The sequence below is a fragment of the Arvicola amphibius genome, chromosome 2 (assembly GCF_903992535.2).
Source record: "Arvicola amphibius chromosome 2, mArvAmp1.2, whole genome shotgun sequence".
Classification (NCBI taxonomy): Eukaryota; Metazoa; Chordata; class Mammalia; order Rodentia; family Cricetidae; genus Arvicola; species Arvicola amphibius.
Genome location: NC_052048.2, coordinates 90,103,704 through 90,118,148, shown reverse-complemented (window position 1 = coordinate 90,118,148; position 14,445 = coordinate 90,103,704). Strand labels below are relative to the sequence as shown.

The 14,445-nt window shown below is 47.0% G+C and overlaps 1 pseudogene; it reads right to left on the bottom strand.

Annotated features, from left to right (window-relative positions):
• Positions 1–5,350: 5,350 nt before the first annotated feature.
• Positions 5,351–12,168, bottom strand: LOC119807268 (annotated as a pseudogene).
• Between the last annotated feature and the right edge of the window lie 2,277 nt (positions 12,169–14,445).

The window sequence follows — 14,445 nt, the reverse complement described above, 5'->3', positions numbered from 1 at the left end:
GATTAATACCTGCCAATAATGGCTAATTACTCTGGGAAGCTGTGAAACTATTCAGGAAATAGCCAGAGATGTGAGCAGTCACTAGGTAGGGTTGCCTAGCATTTCCACAGAGCAGGAACCCGTGGCGTGAGAGATTGGATTTGTTTGTTGTGCTGTGCTCTGTCAGAGGACACTACAACAATTTGGGGGCCCTCCAACTAGCACATGCCGTGGTGGTGATTCTTGAGCAAACTGCTCCCGAAGAGCCAGTCGGTGGGAAGCAAAGCTGCTGGAGAAGATCTCAGCTCACAAACTTGTGTCAAGACCCAAAGTCTTGTCAAGCGAGGTTGTCACTGGACTTGCTGATGCTTCACGATTTCAAAACTCGAAATATTTCCAATGAGAAGCCCAGTTTGATGAACCCTCGGCACTGGGAAATGCCATCAGCTGCCTCATACATGAAGGTGTTTGTAAACAGGGGACTCAGCATGGATTTAGGGACCCTGATCCTCCCGTAGGGTATGAGGAAACAAATAATGTTCAAGTCATTGGAGCACACACTGCACACTGACATGTTTTAGGGATCTGAACAAAAATGGTGTGAGTCAGTACAGCATTAACAGGAAGGACTGGATTTTTCTCTGCAGCTGAGGTTACTTCTCAGTTCCGGTTGTGACTCTTGGGAATGGACCTCATTTGGTTCAATCCCCCACTGACGGTGGGGTCAGGTTTAGGAAAGTTCTGTTTGGCTTTATTTTACAAGTTCTTCAAGGTACACACACTGAAGGGCTCCCTGGGAAAATCTTAGCAAACAAAGCGCATGGCTATCTAAGGCCTTAACACCGGCTTGACATCCTTCTTGGTCCCTGGCTCACCCCTGGGCAACAGACCTTACCAGAGGACTCCACATCTGTGACCCCACACAGGAAAGTGAGACCATGTGGGTCATGTGAAGGCAGAGTACCCGTGGAGCAGAAAGGGTGCACTAACTAGACATCTAAGCGCTCTGGCTGAGCCTGTGGGAAACTTCTAGCCAGTGTGGGAGAGGGAACCGAATGGAAACCCACGAACTGGTGGGAGCTGAGCTGCGTGCTGGGCTCTGTGCTGCACACGCTCCACACACTCTCGCTGTATTCACGCAAGGAGGCTGAAGATGAAACTTTCATGCCTGTTTTGTGGAGAAGGAAGCCATGGACCTTAATGAAAGTAAGCTGCCAGGTTCCAGCACCGTGTGAGCCACAAAGCTGGGTTCTTCTTTCAGGAGCGACATTCCCAACAACAGTTTTAATTAGACTGTTCACTATCAACAGTGACAAGACTTAGGCTACGAAAACAGAGAGCCCGAAGACCGGGAGATCTTAAACTAGATAAGAGAAATCACCACTGTGGTAACTGCTGACAAGACTAGACCTTTAACTACCTTTATATAAACCTGTCTCACAACCGTGTGTTTCGCAAAGGTGCGGCATGCTATGGGGTAACAGCGTTGCATGAATGCTGCTGTCCAGGCTGTCAGTAGGATGCTATCATCAAATGTTTAGAAGAAAACAATATTTCCTGGAGTTTATTTCTCCTTATCACTTAAAAAAATGTGTAGCCCAGGCTGGCCTTGAACTCATGATCCTCCTGCCTCTGCCTCCTTTAGCAAATCCTACTGTAGCTTTGGAGCCTGTCCTGGAACTAGCTCTTGTAGACCAGGCTGGCCTCAAACTCAGAGATCTGCCTGCCTCTGCCTCCCGAGTGTTGGGATTAAAGGTGTGTGCCACCACAGCCCCTCCCCAATCACTTTTTTTAGATACCCATGGGAGTTTATTTAAAAATACTTATAGGTGAGATAGAAAATTATATTTCCAAATTGTTGTCACGGTATGTAAATAATCCATTTTCTCTCTCAAATACCACATTTTATATTTTCTAGATTTTGATGGTCCAGGCCTGCCACTTGGCTGTTCCTCTGTTTTCATGATTATGCCACTGACGTAGATAGATTTCTCCTTAACACACCTCCTAAAACAGCCCTGAAAACTGCTACAGCTTGTTGCCCCCACAGACAGTATCTCTTTTTGTGTTTCCACTGCTGACCCCAACCTTTTGTTGTTGTCTATGGGCAGGGCCTCTCATGGTCCTTTATCCTGTGCTGGGGTATTCAGAACTGTGGCCTGTGCAGGGCAGGGACCTAGCTGGCACAGGTTGGAGTGACCGAAAAGACATTCAAAGGAGCCACCTCTGCGCTTTTGAGATCACAGAAGAGGTTGCTGCTCCTACTCCTCTGCTTTTCTTTCCCTTCTCTGGAGAAACTGCACCATAGTCAGGCTTATGTCTGAGAAGAAGCAGGAGTTCAGATATGGGATAGCCAGTTGCTTCCCTGGGGGATCAAATCAATTAATCAATTCCACATAGGAATGCCTCTGTTAGTCACTTTCTCTTTTCTTTCTTTTTTTTTTTTTTGAGACAGCGGTTTTGTGTGTGTGTGTGTGTGTGTGTGTGTGTGTGTGTGTGTGTGTGTGTGTGTGTAGACCTGGCTGTCCTGGAACTAACTATTGTAGACCAAGCTGACCTCAAACTCACAGAGATTCATGTGCCTCTGCCTCCTGAGTGCTGGGATTGAAGGTGTGCACCACCACTGCATATCCTGCTCTTTATTGCCACAAATACCCCAAATGATCGCTTTATGAACAGGAAGGTTTGTTTTGGCTTAGTTTCAGAGGCTCTACACTGTGTGATCAACTAGCCCTACTACTCTGGGTGCCAGGGGGTGATATGTCACAGCGGAGGGCATTACACTGTTTTCTTCAAGATGGCTAGGAAGTGAAAGGAGAGACAGAAGGCTCTAGGCTTCCGCTGTCTCCTAGAAGGGCACACCTATGTCATCACCTAATAACACCAAGCTGGAACCAAAGCCTCCAACACATTGCTTTGGGAGAATTGTCGGGATCCAAACTAAGGCATCTCCCTCTTTTGCAGCTGGACTTTCATTGCTCTATATCCATCATCTTCCAGCTTTTTGGGCAGCAGGGTACCAGCTCTGAGGTTCTCTACTGAATCTGAGTGCCACAAGCTTTTTCTCCTCCCGTTCTACAGGGACCAAGACTCTTAGGTCTTAACACCTTGAAGCTGATGGAACTCTACTGTGAAGTCAAGTGTCTCCTTTCAGTTATTAAAGTCTGCCCCCAGTGGATACCCGGAACAGCTACAACGCTTTGAAATCTCACTGCCCTCTTTGTGCACAAGCCTGAGCAAGGCGACCTGGGAGGCTGAGGTGGGTAAGAACATTCAGTTGCAGCTTAACCTTGTTTCCTTCCGTCTCGTTATCTCTGTCTGGTTGTTGTGGCATTCTTGAGAAAATGAGGACGAAAATCTCCAGAAGACAGAGGAGAAAACACAGTACTTCCTACTTTCAGAACATGGCTTCCCTTTATTGGCACCAGAGGAGCAGTGGAAATAGAGGTACCAAGGGAGCAGGGCCTGACATGGCCCTGCCTGATGCACCCTCTGCTGGCTGAACAGTTGGCTATACGTCCCGAAGTATGGAAGTTTGTGCAGAGCCATCTAGCTATTAGCTTCTTCTAAACTACCTGGGGCCGCAGTGAGGCCCTAAGCCAAGGCAGACTTCCCTTTGTTGAGGCAGCTCAGTATGAGGCACCGGAAGCCGTTTATCTTCCCGTGTTTCTGCTGCTCCCTGGTTCATGAGCCCCAGAGAAGTGGCTGAGGGGCTTCCATAGTCAAACTAAACTGAGACACGGCAGAGTCCAGCTCATCGGAACCCTGCGTGTGAATACTGAGCCCAGACCTGAGAAAAATTCAGTCTCGCTGTTCCCCCCATAATGGAACCCGAAGAACAGCTCCCTTGGGCACCTCGTGTGGAGCCGTGCTGTGATCTAAATAGGACTGGACGGTCCAGGGCCTCAGCCACACACTCAGTATTAGCAGCACCTCCTATTATGGAAGCAGCTGTGGGCAGGGAGTGCGTATGGAGAAGGGAGAGCAGCCAGTCTTCAAAAAAGTACTCAGGGGCCTATCTAGGCTGTGGCTAAATTTTATAGCAGTAATAGTGAAAGCTTACTGAATGTCAAATATATGCTGGGCACTCTAGTTGAGGTCTGAATTATAAGGTAGGAATTTTAGTACATTTTAGCACCATTTTAGCACCACTTCCTGAGAATACTTATTTATATGAAATGATTTTATTGACGGGGAAAGGCATCAGACGACGAAGCAAGTGGCAGAGCTGGAGTTTGAACCTGGGTTGTGGCACTGAGGACTCGGCTCTCCAGCACGGACCTCTTTCTAATCAGGCTCCACTAGAGAACTTCAGAGCATGCTAATGCAAGCGCCTTGAATGAAGCTCTTGAGGTCAAAATGATGGAGTTAAAAACAAGCCTATCTGTTTCCAGGACGATCATGACATTCTGGACAGGCTTCAAGTTAAACAGGCAGAACTAACAGAATCCGTTTCGGAGCGGGGCTTGGCGGAAAGGCAGGGCTGGCGAGCTGGTCCAGGGAGTACTTTCCTATGCTCCGCCAAGCGGGACGTGTGCATGTCCGAAGGATTTGCATGGCCATTCTGCAAATGTCCGCACTGTATGAGGGCTGTTCCCACAGGCAGCTCGCACCTCTGGCTATGGCAGGCTAAGCAGAGGATGGGGACGGTGCTAGGGCAGAAAACTCCTTTCCTGAGAGCTCTCTGTCCCATTAAGTCCCATGGTAGCACTGGCCTAGGGCAGAGGCAGTACCAGATTGCCCTGCCACCGCTGCCCACCTTCTTCCAAAGGCCACAGTGTGGTTCACAACCAGTGTGCTCTGCCTGTGAACAACTGAAGACTCCCGTGGACCCAGAGTGATATTCAGATTCAGGCCGGAAACAGCACACAACAGCTGTTTCCAAAAGCTTGGGCCAAAGACAGTCACGGGCAGTTTAGAATTTCCCTCCTAAGTGAGTTTGAAATGAAAACTTCCAGTTGATAACCAAACACTAAGTCACTTTTCTATGAAAAAGACATGCATCTCCTTATAGTTTAGAACAGTGACAGACTCAGGGAAAGCTGACCTACCTGTCACTCCAGATACACCTGGGCCTGATATAGCACAGAAGAGACCAGGGTCCCACACAACTGAAGTGTACAGGTGATTTTCTTCCCTTGGCTTCCTCTACTCCAGAGCTCACCTACTGCCCCTCCCTGCCTCTGTCCCATTATATTCACTGGCTCCTCTCTCCACAACCGTAACCTGAACTGCCCAAGCATCAAGCTTCAGATGGCCTCTTTCTTTATATTTCAGACTTCTGTAGGTGGCCACGATGCATGCTCACAGCTCCAGCTATAGGCCTGTCACACCAAAGCCAAACTTGAGCCCAGACTCCTCTTTTGAAGTCTTATAGCATACACCTGGGCATGTACTTGCTGGGATATTCCACAGGTGTCTCATACACAAGCACCAACCACCTCCCACCACCTGGGGCTACTTCCCCATCCTCCCTTCCCACCAAATCTAGACCAAGGGCAACAGTCTCAGATTCCTTCACCCCATCTGCTAATGCCCCACCTGCACGAAGGGCCTTTGATTCCTCCTCCTGAATCTTTTCATCCCCAATGCCAGTGCGTTTGTTCTTCTAAAAGCCTGTAAACAGGCATACCACCTAAAACGTAACTGTTTCCCAATATTGTCCTGACACTTTCCTCCAAATTATCACTCCTGTGGGGTAATCTCACCACATTTTTAGGGATAACTGATACATACTGGGATATCTGAATGGGCTGTTGGCAGCTGCTATATGTTCTGATTGGTTAGTGGCTATGTCATGTAGTTGCCAAATATTCATAATATCCTCTAACTCAGTATTTCTCAACCTTCCTAATGCTGTGACCCTTTAATACAGTCCCTTATGTGTGGTGACCCCCCAACCATAAAATTATTTTCATTGCTACTATGTACTTGTAATTTTACTACTGTTAAGACTCTTAATGCAAATACCCATGTTTTCCAATAGTCTTATGATGTCAGATTCCCCTCTGTATGCTGTGATTACTATTAATGAAGAAAGAAACTGCTTTGGACCTATAGCAAGGTAGAATTTAGTGAGGCGGAAAAAACTAAGCTGAATGCTGAGAGAAAGAAGGGTGCAGTCAGAGAGAAGCCATGGAGCTACTTCCAGAGACATATGTGCTGAAACTTTGCTGGTAGCCCACAACCTTGTGATAATTCACAAATTAATGGAGATGGGTTAAATTAAGATGTAAGAGATAGCCAACAGGAAGCTGGACCTAAGGGGCCAACCAGTGATTTAAATAATATGGTTTCTGTGTCATTATTTTGGGGCTGAGCAGCCAGGAAATAACAAGCAGCTCCTTATAACAAATTGGTGCCTAATGTGGGGCCAACTAAAATCTACTTAAAACCTGAGAGGGCTTGGAAAGGAATACTAGACACTAAAGTCCAAAGTTTAGCTGCATTTGTTTTCCCGAATGGGCTTTGCTTGCTGGCGACATGCTGTGGCTCCTTTAAAAAAGGTCTTCCTGATTCAGCAATAGCAGAAAACAAAAGAAAACAAAACCCTGTGTGGGTTTCAAATGGAGGTGGCTTGTGTGAACTCTGGCTTTTTCAGAAAGCTGAACACTTGAATGGCATTTGTGGACCAAGGTGCTTGTGTGCCCACTCTGGGTCAGGAGCAAAGTAGCTGAGACCATGCCCATGGGCTCCCACTCCCCACCTGGGCATGCAGCAAAATCAGGTCTACTAGGTGTGCACAAGCAAGAGAGCATGGCAGTTTACTGCAACCAAATACAGAGATATTTACTGCACCTTTCACTATATGGTAGATTTAGCTTTTGCTAAGATAAAAAGGGTTTATGTGTTGCACGCTCCTTCTCTGAGTTAAAGTGGTGAGCAGGGCTCCTACCTGGACCCTACTTGTTATTGTTGGGGTCTTAGTTGTAGGAGACATTTAAGCAGAAATATTAGAGCCACCACCACCCCTCCCATAAGGCACCATGCAATAAGTGTAGAGGAATCTAGCAGGCATTTTATTAAGTGATCCTATACTTGGACAAAGAATGTGGTAGACAAATCCAATGACCCAACTAGTGCCTAGTTAAGTTGTCTAAGTTTTAATTAAATTTACAGCTGGGCAGGGGTAAACCAGGTAAAAGCTTATACAAATTCTGAGGGGAAAAATGAAATTGCTGATGGAGGAGCCTATCCTGTTCCAGCAAAGGCAAGGACACTCATAATTAGGTAGTCTACTTTGTGGCTGCCTGTTGCTAGCATTCTTGGCAGCCCATATGCAATCTGATAAGGGATCTGTGCTAGAGGTGTCCTCTAGACTGTAATAAGTCTTGAATAGTTTGCATGGTTTTGGAGATGGAATCCTTTGGGACTTTTAATTTTGCAAAAAAATTAATATTTTGCATGCTTGTATGCTATCTGAGGAAATATTTATGGGTTCTGATTAAGTAATTTTCAATACCTTAAGGACCACCAATAACTCCCCTCATTGCACTGATCCAGGATTTGGTTGGGTATAGGCCTTTTTCTAATTATTAACTCCCATTATTATTAACCCCAAATTAGTTTTATTGGCATCTGTAAAGGCTATAGCAATCTAGGGGATGGCATTTCTTGATGGTATGGCATGATTTTTATCTTTAATTTTAGAAGGAGAGGGCAGAAAGTTGTCTGTCCTGAGGGAAATGATTATCCAGTGTGCTCATACTGGACCTAGCAATCACTTTAAAACAGACTTCCTCTCTAAGTGGTTTGCTGTTTTTCCTGGCTTTGCCTACGACAATGTCTCTGTAGTCTATATCTATAACTGTAACTCCTGGGTCAGGGAGTACACCAAGTAGCATGAGCAGTTGCTGACTGGCCCGAAGGGCAGCAAACAGCTTATTTTCATAGCCTGTCTGGAGAAACTGACTGAGCATAAGGAGCATGAGCAACAAAAACTCCCTGCTGCCACGCTGGTCCTGGAAGAGGACCTAAGAGTGTTCCACAATGCTCTCAAGCTAGGTCACAAAGACACCAAAGTCTCTATTAAGGTTGGTTCTACTGCTGTTCAAGTAACATCAGCAGAGAGAACAAAAGTATTAGGGCAATCTGTCTTTTTAAATGACATCTACTATGTTACTGAAATCAAAGAAATCTGCCTAATGGATGAGAAAGAGTTCACCTTAACGACTGCAAACCAAGGCACACTGCTTACCTTCGTGTACCAGAAGTGTGAAGCCATTGTCCAGTCTATTATTAATATTGGAACCCACTGGGAGCCTCTACAGTCTTGTGCCCAATGATAGCCTTTTTAACATTTAAGGCATTAGGTCTTTGGATGAGACCTGTGACAACCCCTACCTAAGTGACCAGACTGTCTGCATCCCCAGCAAATTTGTTCTTGTGGGGCATAATTGTCATCCTTGTCAAGTTTGGCATTGACCAAGGCATTGATGGAAGCCATATGGGTGGAAATGAGCCTGTTTTGTGCATCAATATCATGGGTGACCAAGGCCCACTTATGAATATTCTCATTTCTAACAGGTACCATAGCATTATGGGTGATGGTGTTGAGCCCCTCCCAGGTTAGTTGTTTAATAAGAATATTGGTGGTAGGGCCAGATGGGACACACTTTTATTTTTCTTTCATTATTTTTTTAAACTTTACTTAGGGGAACTTTAATTTTTTTCATGCACAAAGCAAGAAGTTCCAAGAATTCTAAAGCACACTGCGCTCAAGTTCCTGGTGACTGAGGTATCTTTGACATTGTTTGCATAAAAGAATTGAGAGCTGTTTCAGAATGCCTTAGATGATATTTACCTGTTTCACAAACAGACCACACAAATATTGACAGGACTCAGACTAATTGGGTGACCACATTCACAGACTAAAATCATGTCCTGAACTGCAATCAATGGATTCTGTTGTTGTGGGATATTTGTACACTGTGTGAAAATATATCACTGTGCTTGGTTTAATAAAAAGCTGAATGGTCAATAACTAGGTAGGAGGAATAAGTGGGATTTCTGGGGAGAAAAAGGAAGAAGAGGAGGAATCTAGGTGCAAGGAATGCCAGGAGACATGGAGAAGAAATAGGAGGTATAAGATGGAAGAAAGGTAAGGCCATGTGAAAGAATGTAGATTAACAGAAATGGGTTAATTTAAGTTATAAGAGCTAGTTATGAACAAGCTATAGGCCAAATTTTCATAATTAATTAATAAGTCCATGTGTCATTATTTGAGGACTAGCAGTCCCGATGAGGAGTACTACTTGCTAATTCTGTCATATACTTCATTTTTTTCTGTATACAGAATACAGGGGACGTGGTTTTCAACAGCATTTGTGACGCAGGTTGAAAATTCAGAAAATGGTTCTGCAGCCTGCTGGACAAGATTGCAGAAATGGCCTACACTGTCCTGGGGGCATACAAAGATTGAGGGCTGTTGTAGGAGAAGCTGCTTATTTGTTCCCAGCTCCTCAGACCCGAAATAACTATACAGAAACTATATTATTTGCAATAATGTTTGGCCAATAGTTTAAGTATATTTCTGGCTAACTCATATCTTAATTTAACCCATTTCTATTAGTTTATATTTTACCATGAGGCTCATGGCCTACCAGCAAGGTTCCAGCTGACAACTTACATCTTTCCCCTCTGGTGGCTACATGGCATCTCTAAACTCTGCCTTCCTTCCCCAGCATTCAGTTTAGTTTTCCCCACCTAGCTCTACTCTTTTGCCCTATCACAGGCTGAGACAGTTTCTTTATTAACTAATGGTATTCACAGAATATAGGGGGAATCCCACATCAGAGGTCCTTAAAGGTTAGGTCAGACACTTGTTGGAAATAGGCATGTAGGCTAATCATGGATTGTGAGAGAGGATCAGGGTATTGTCCTTGGCCAGTAAGCATGTTGAGGGTAATATTAAGTCCAAATTGCAAATTTATATGGGCTTGGGTCTCTGCTGAATTATTATAAGCAAAGTGGAGAAAAACTGAGGGGTCAAGGACTGCCTTCAACATGGAGTACCAATTGTAATGGGTTTGAAGCTGCATGGCCCATTGTCTGAGTACTTGTTCAAAATAAGGAGAATCAGGGTAGCACTGATAGCCCTTGCACATACCCGCATGGCTCCCAGCCTGCTCCCAGCCCTGCTGCCACTGGGACAGCACATGGCTGACAAGGACAATATCACTGAAGCCTCCAGACTCCAGAGGGATGGGATGCATCCAGAAGTGCTCAGCATATCAAAAATGGACTGGAACCACAGATGTTGGACCTCGCAAAGACCCTCCTCATTCAGTGACAAATGCAGGGGCTTGGCCTTGTCCTGGAAGTAGAAAGTGAGGACATAGTCACTACATCTTGTCTCACTGTGATGTACCAGGAAGACACCATGGGAGCCAGTGCCTCCTTCCAGCACTAACTGGGCAACCTTAAGTCGAGAGAGCATGCCATGGAACCAAGGATATCCTGAGAGGGGCTGATCTCCCTCAGTACCCTCCAAATCTCCTTGAAACAGGAATAACCCTGTGGTTGCTTCTGGAGTATCCAGGGGAGGGTAGGGGGTTCAGAGGGAATAAACAGTCCCTGTAGGGGCCCCTCCTCAATGGGAATGCAAGGGGTCAATTCCAGAGGAAGAAGTTCCATTGAGTCAAGGAGGCAGCAATGGAGGCAGAACTAGGGGATAAAGATGCTGATGGCTGGTCGGAAAGGCTCCCATAAGCCCAAGGAGCCAGGTGGTCATTACTCTTGCTAGGTCCCAGCAGCAGATCCTGGCTGGGCAGACTCTCTGAGAGATTCAGGCAGGGCAACTCCAGGCTGTCTGCATTATCATTTGTGCAGAGGGAGGTCTCAGGGGCCAGGGGAAGGGTCATGGGACAGGGGCTGATAGCAGGGCAGAGTACTGGGCTTAGGAACTCCTGGATGTCAGACACCCAGGTCTTCACATGAAGTGCATCAATTGTCTCCAGAATGTACTCTCAGGGACCTTCTACCTTAACCACAAATGTGTTCTCCCTGTCAGGCATCTCTAGGGCTGTGGCTGTGCGGACATCAGTGAGAGTAGAACAGGGAATGCTGAGTTGGGACCGGGATGCCTTGGTTGTACAAACAACTACAAGCAACTGCCTTCTCCTCCTCCTCCTCCTCCTCCTCCTCCTCCTCCTCCTCCTCCTCCTCCTCCTCCTCCTCCTCCTTTTCCTCTTCCTCCTTTTCTTCTTCATCCTTTTCCTCCTCCTCCTCCTCCTCCTTCTCTTTCTCCTCTTCCTCCTCCTCTTCCTCCTCCTCCTCCTCCTCCTCCTCCTTCTCTTCTTCCTCTTCCTCCTTCTCCTCCAATTCCGAGCAGTAGGCAACACTTCTGCCACTGAGGCTGCCCTCCTCCCCCTTAGGTCAGCCCAGCCACCCCTCCTCCATGACCCACTCCTGCTGGGTCAGAGGCAGCTTCTTCAGCCCCCATGAAACTGAGCAGCTCTTCTCTCTGTACCATTTCTGCTTGATCTTTCAAGGTTCCCCCTCCATGACTCAGTCTCAGCCTCTCAAAGTGGTGAGTCCATCTCTTTCCAAGGGATGTGTCATCACTAGCCAATCCCCTACCAACTGTCCCACCAGAGGAGTTGGAGTTGCTGTTTCCACCTAGGACTGGAGGACCTGATGTGGCCTCCAGAAGCCCAGTTGGGTAGGAAGAGTCAGTGGCCCCTCGCCACTACAGGCTGCCACATACAGAACTTCTGACCGAGCAACCCACTGAACGGAGGGAAAAGTGTTTCTTCATCTTTGGCTTTGAGGACGTTATAGAGGAGGAAGAGACTGAGGAAGGAAGGGGGCAGCTAGGTCCTCAGAAGATAGAGATGGGCCCAACACAGCCACTGGCCCACCCACGCTGCAGCTGTCAAGGGACAAGTCATGTGGTGGTTCAGTCTCCACACAGGGTTCAATGGGGCCAAGATAGATGGGGAGAGTGAGCCAGAGGCCCGGGCCACCTCAGTTTTGAAGTGCTGCAGGAATAGCTCATCAAAACAGCCAGAAAAGGCAGCTTCTGTTCCAGGCTCTGCATATTGTGGGTGCAACCAGGTAGAGGTGAAAATGGCAGGAAGAGGCCCTCACATGAGACTCACAGAACTTTTGCCTACTTTTGGGAGGAAGTGGTGGCAGCTCTGACAGAGAAGGGAAGGTCCCATCCTCCAGGGAAGAGACACCATTCATGATGGGCCCCAGGAAGAGCCTGTGAGGAGGGGCAGCAGAGAAGAAAGCAGCCAGAAGACAGGGGGGTGAGCGACAACTGCATCTCAGTCCCCATACTCAGCTCCAGCATCAAACTAGTGGAAACAGCTGCTGTCTGAGGAGAACATCCCAATCCCGGAAGGGAAAGGGGATTCAACCCCAGATGAACGGCCAAAGCCTTTCTGTGAATTAAAAGACAGGATACTGTCCTAACGGCCTTTAATAGGTGGTCATATAACCAGATTAGTTGAGAAGAGAGACTAAAAGAGGAAGTTCAACAGTTTACACGCTGAAGAGCAGCCAGGACTCCCCATAAAGCAAGAGAGCCTTCAGACAACCCTGGAGAACGACCCCTGGCAAATGTCGTCGGTTGTTCACAGGCTGTGAGGGAGCCCGTGTGGGGATATGGACAGAAGGGAAACCAGTGTTCGCAGACTCAGTGTGCTGCTTACAGTGAGGGACCTCAGCAGTTTGTTAGGCCGCAGCCTTATGCTCACACAATGTCTCCTGGCGAAAAGGACCAGTTGGAGGATCCTTTATGGGTTCTACCTCCTGGGTGGTCAGCCCTTATGTGGAGGTACCAGGATGAACCAAGGCACAATGGAGAGTTCCTAACCAGGAAGATAAACAGGAAAGAAAAGAAAATGGAGGGAGAGGAAAGAAAGTCCCAACTCACCAAGGGCTTAGAAAATGACAATAGGGATCAGAAACTCACCAAAACCAGCCAAAGCAGGTGAACTCAAGACAATAGCGGAGAGTCGAGATGGGGACAGCAGTGGTGGCAGCAAGCAAAAAAGAAAAATGTCCAAAAGAGGTTAAGGAGGACCCAAAAAGCGAGCTAAAGGAAAAGGTGCATTCGCGCTGGGTGCCAGTAGTAGTTGTTGCAGGCTTGTTGCTACTGCCTGTGGTGTGATCCCTATTTCCCAGGAAGAGGGGGAGGGGAGCGGGTGAGAAGATGTAGCGACAGCAACACAGACTCCAAGAGATTCCAATGTGAAAGTTCTTTATTGTAGAAGGGTCGGGAGTCTTACTGGGTTAGGGAAATTAAGCTGCCTCAGGAAGCAGGAATGTTTTTGGTTGGTCCTTTTGAAACTGGCGGCTGCTGCTGGCGTGTTGTGATTGGCTAGGAGTGAGCATCATTAGTTACTGTGCTTCTGGTTCTGTGACAGGTAGTTTTGGCCATTTTGTTTATTCATTGGGAGTGTGCAGGCTCTTGCTTGTGCTTGCATTATTGCCCTACCTCAGAGGTGCATATAGAGGACCGAGGCATCAGATCCCCCTGGACCTGGAGATTGTGTGTGTGTGTGTGTGTGTGTGTGTGTGACTGTGTGTGTGTGTGTGTACATGTGAGTGGAGGTGCCCATAGATGTCTGAGGCATCAGATCCCCCTGGACCTGGAGATACAGTGGTTCTGAGTTGCCTGGTGCGGTTGTGTGAACTGAACTTGGGGCCTCTGCAAGAGCAGCACTCACTGCTAACCAATGGGCTGTCTCGCTAGCACCTGCTATTATCCCTTGCTCTTCAATGTGCTGATAAAGATGCACATGGTACTATATCACAGATTAAATTGAAATGCATTCTTGCTAGCTGTATCTCAATATAATCTATATTCTACAACAGCTTCCTGATGGACCTGTCTTTCCACCCACCTACCTAGCACACATGCACTGATGGTTCAGCAGAAACTATGAACTGTGCTGGGCCCTCAGATGAAAACCACAGTTGCTTCCAGCAGGAAGGCTCATTTATACCAGCATGACAATTGTGTCATTCCAACCCCAAACAGGAGCCACGAGGGCCACAGGAGGACTGCAGCTGGGGAAATGTGCTGGAGATGGCAGTGGGAGCCAAGTTTAAGGAAGGTGGGACTTAGCCAGGTGAGGAGACAGGGTGACCTCTGACGTCACCGTCATGCTACACTCCTTAGGAAAGAGCTATGATGCTGTATTTTCATCTGGAAAGAGAAGCAGTTCTCTACAATGGGGACTGTGAATCAATACAGCTGTCCATTACTGTGCATAAATTCTCCAGATCATCCAAGGAAACAGTTGGCCTAGACATTTCAGAGTTAATTGGTCACTTTCCCTAAACACATTGAAACACATCTTTGTGTGAACAAGGAAACCAATGGCAGAGAACCTGACTGTGACTTCAAAGCTGAAGCCTGATGCTCAGGGTAGAAGAAGGGTCTGGGAAGCTTTTGGCACGGTGTGGTAGAGAGACTAGTTTTATGCTACTTTCGTGTGGCTTCTTGGCTAG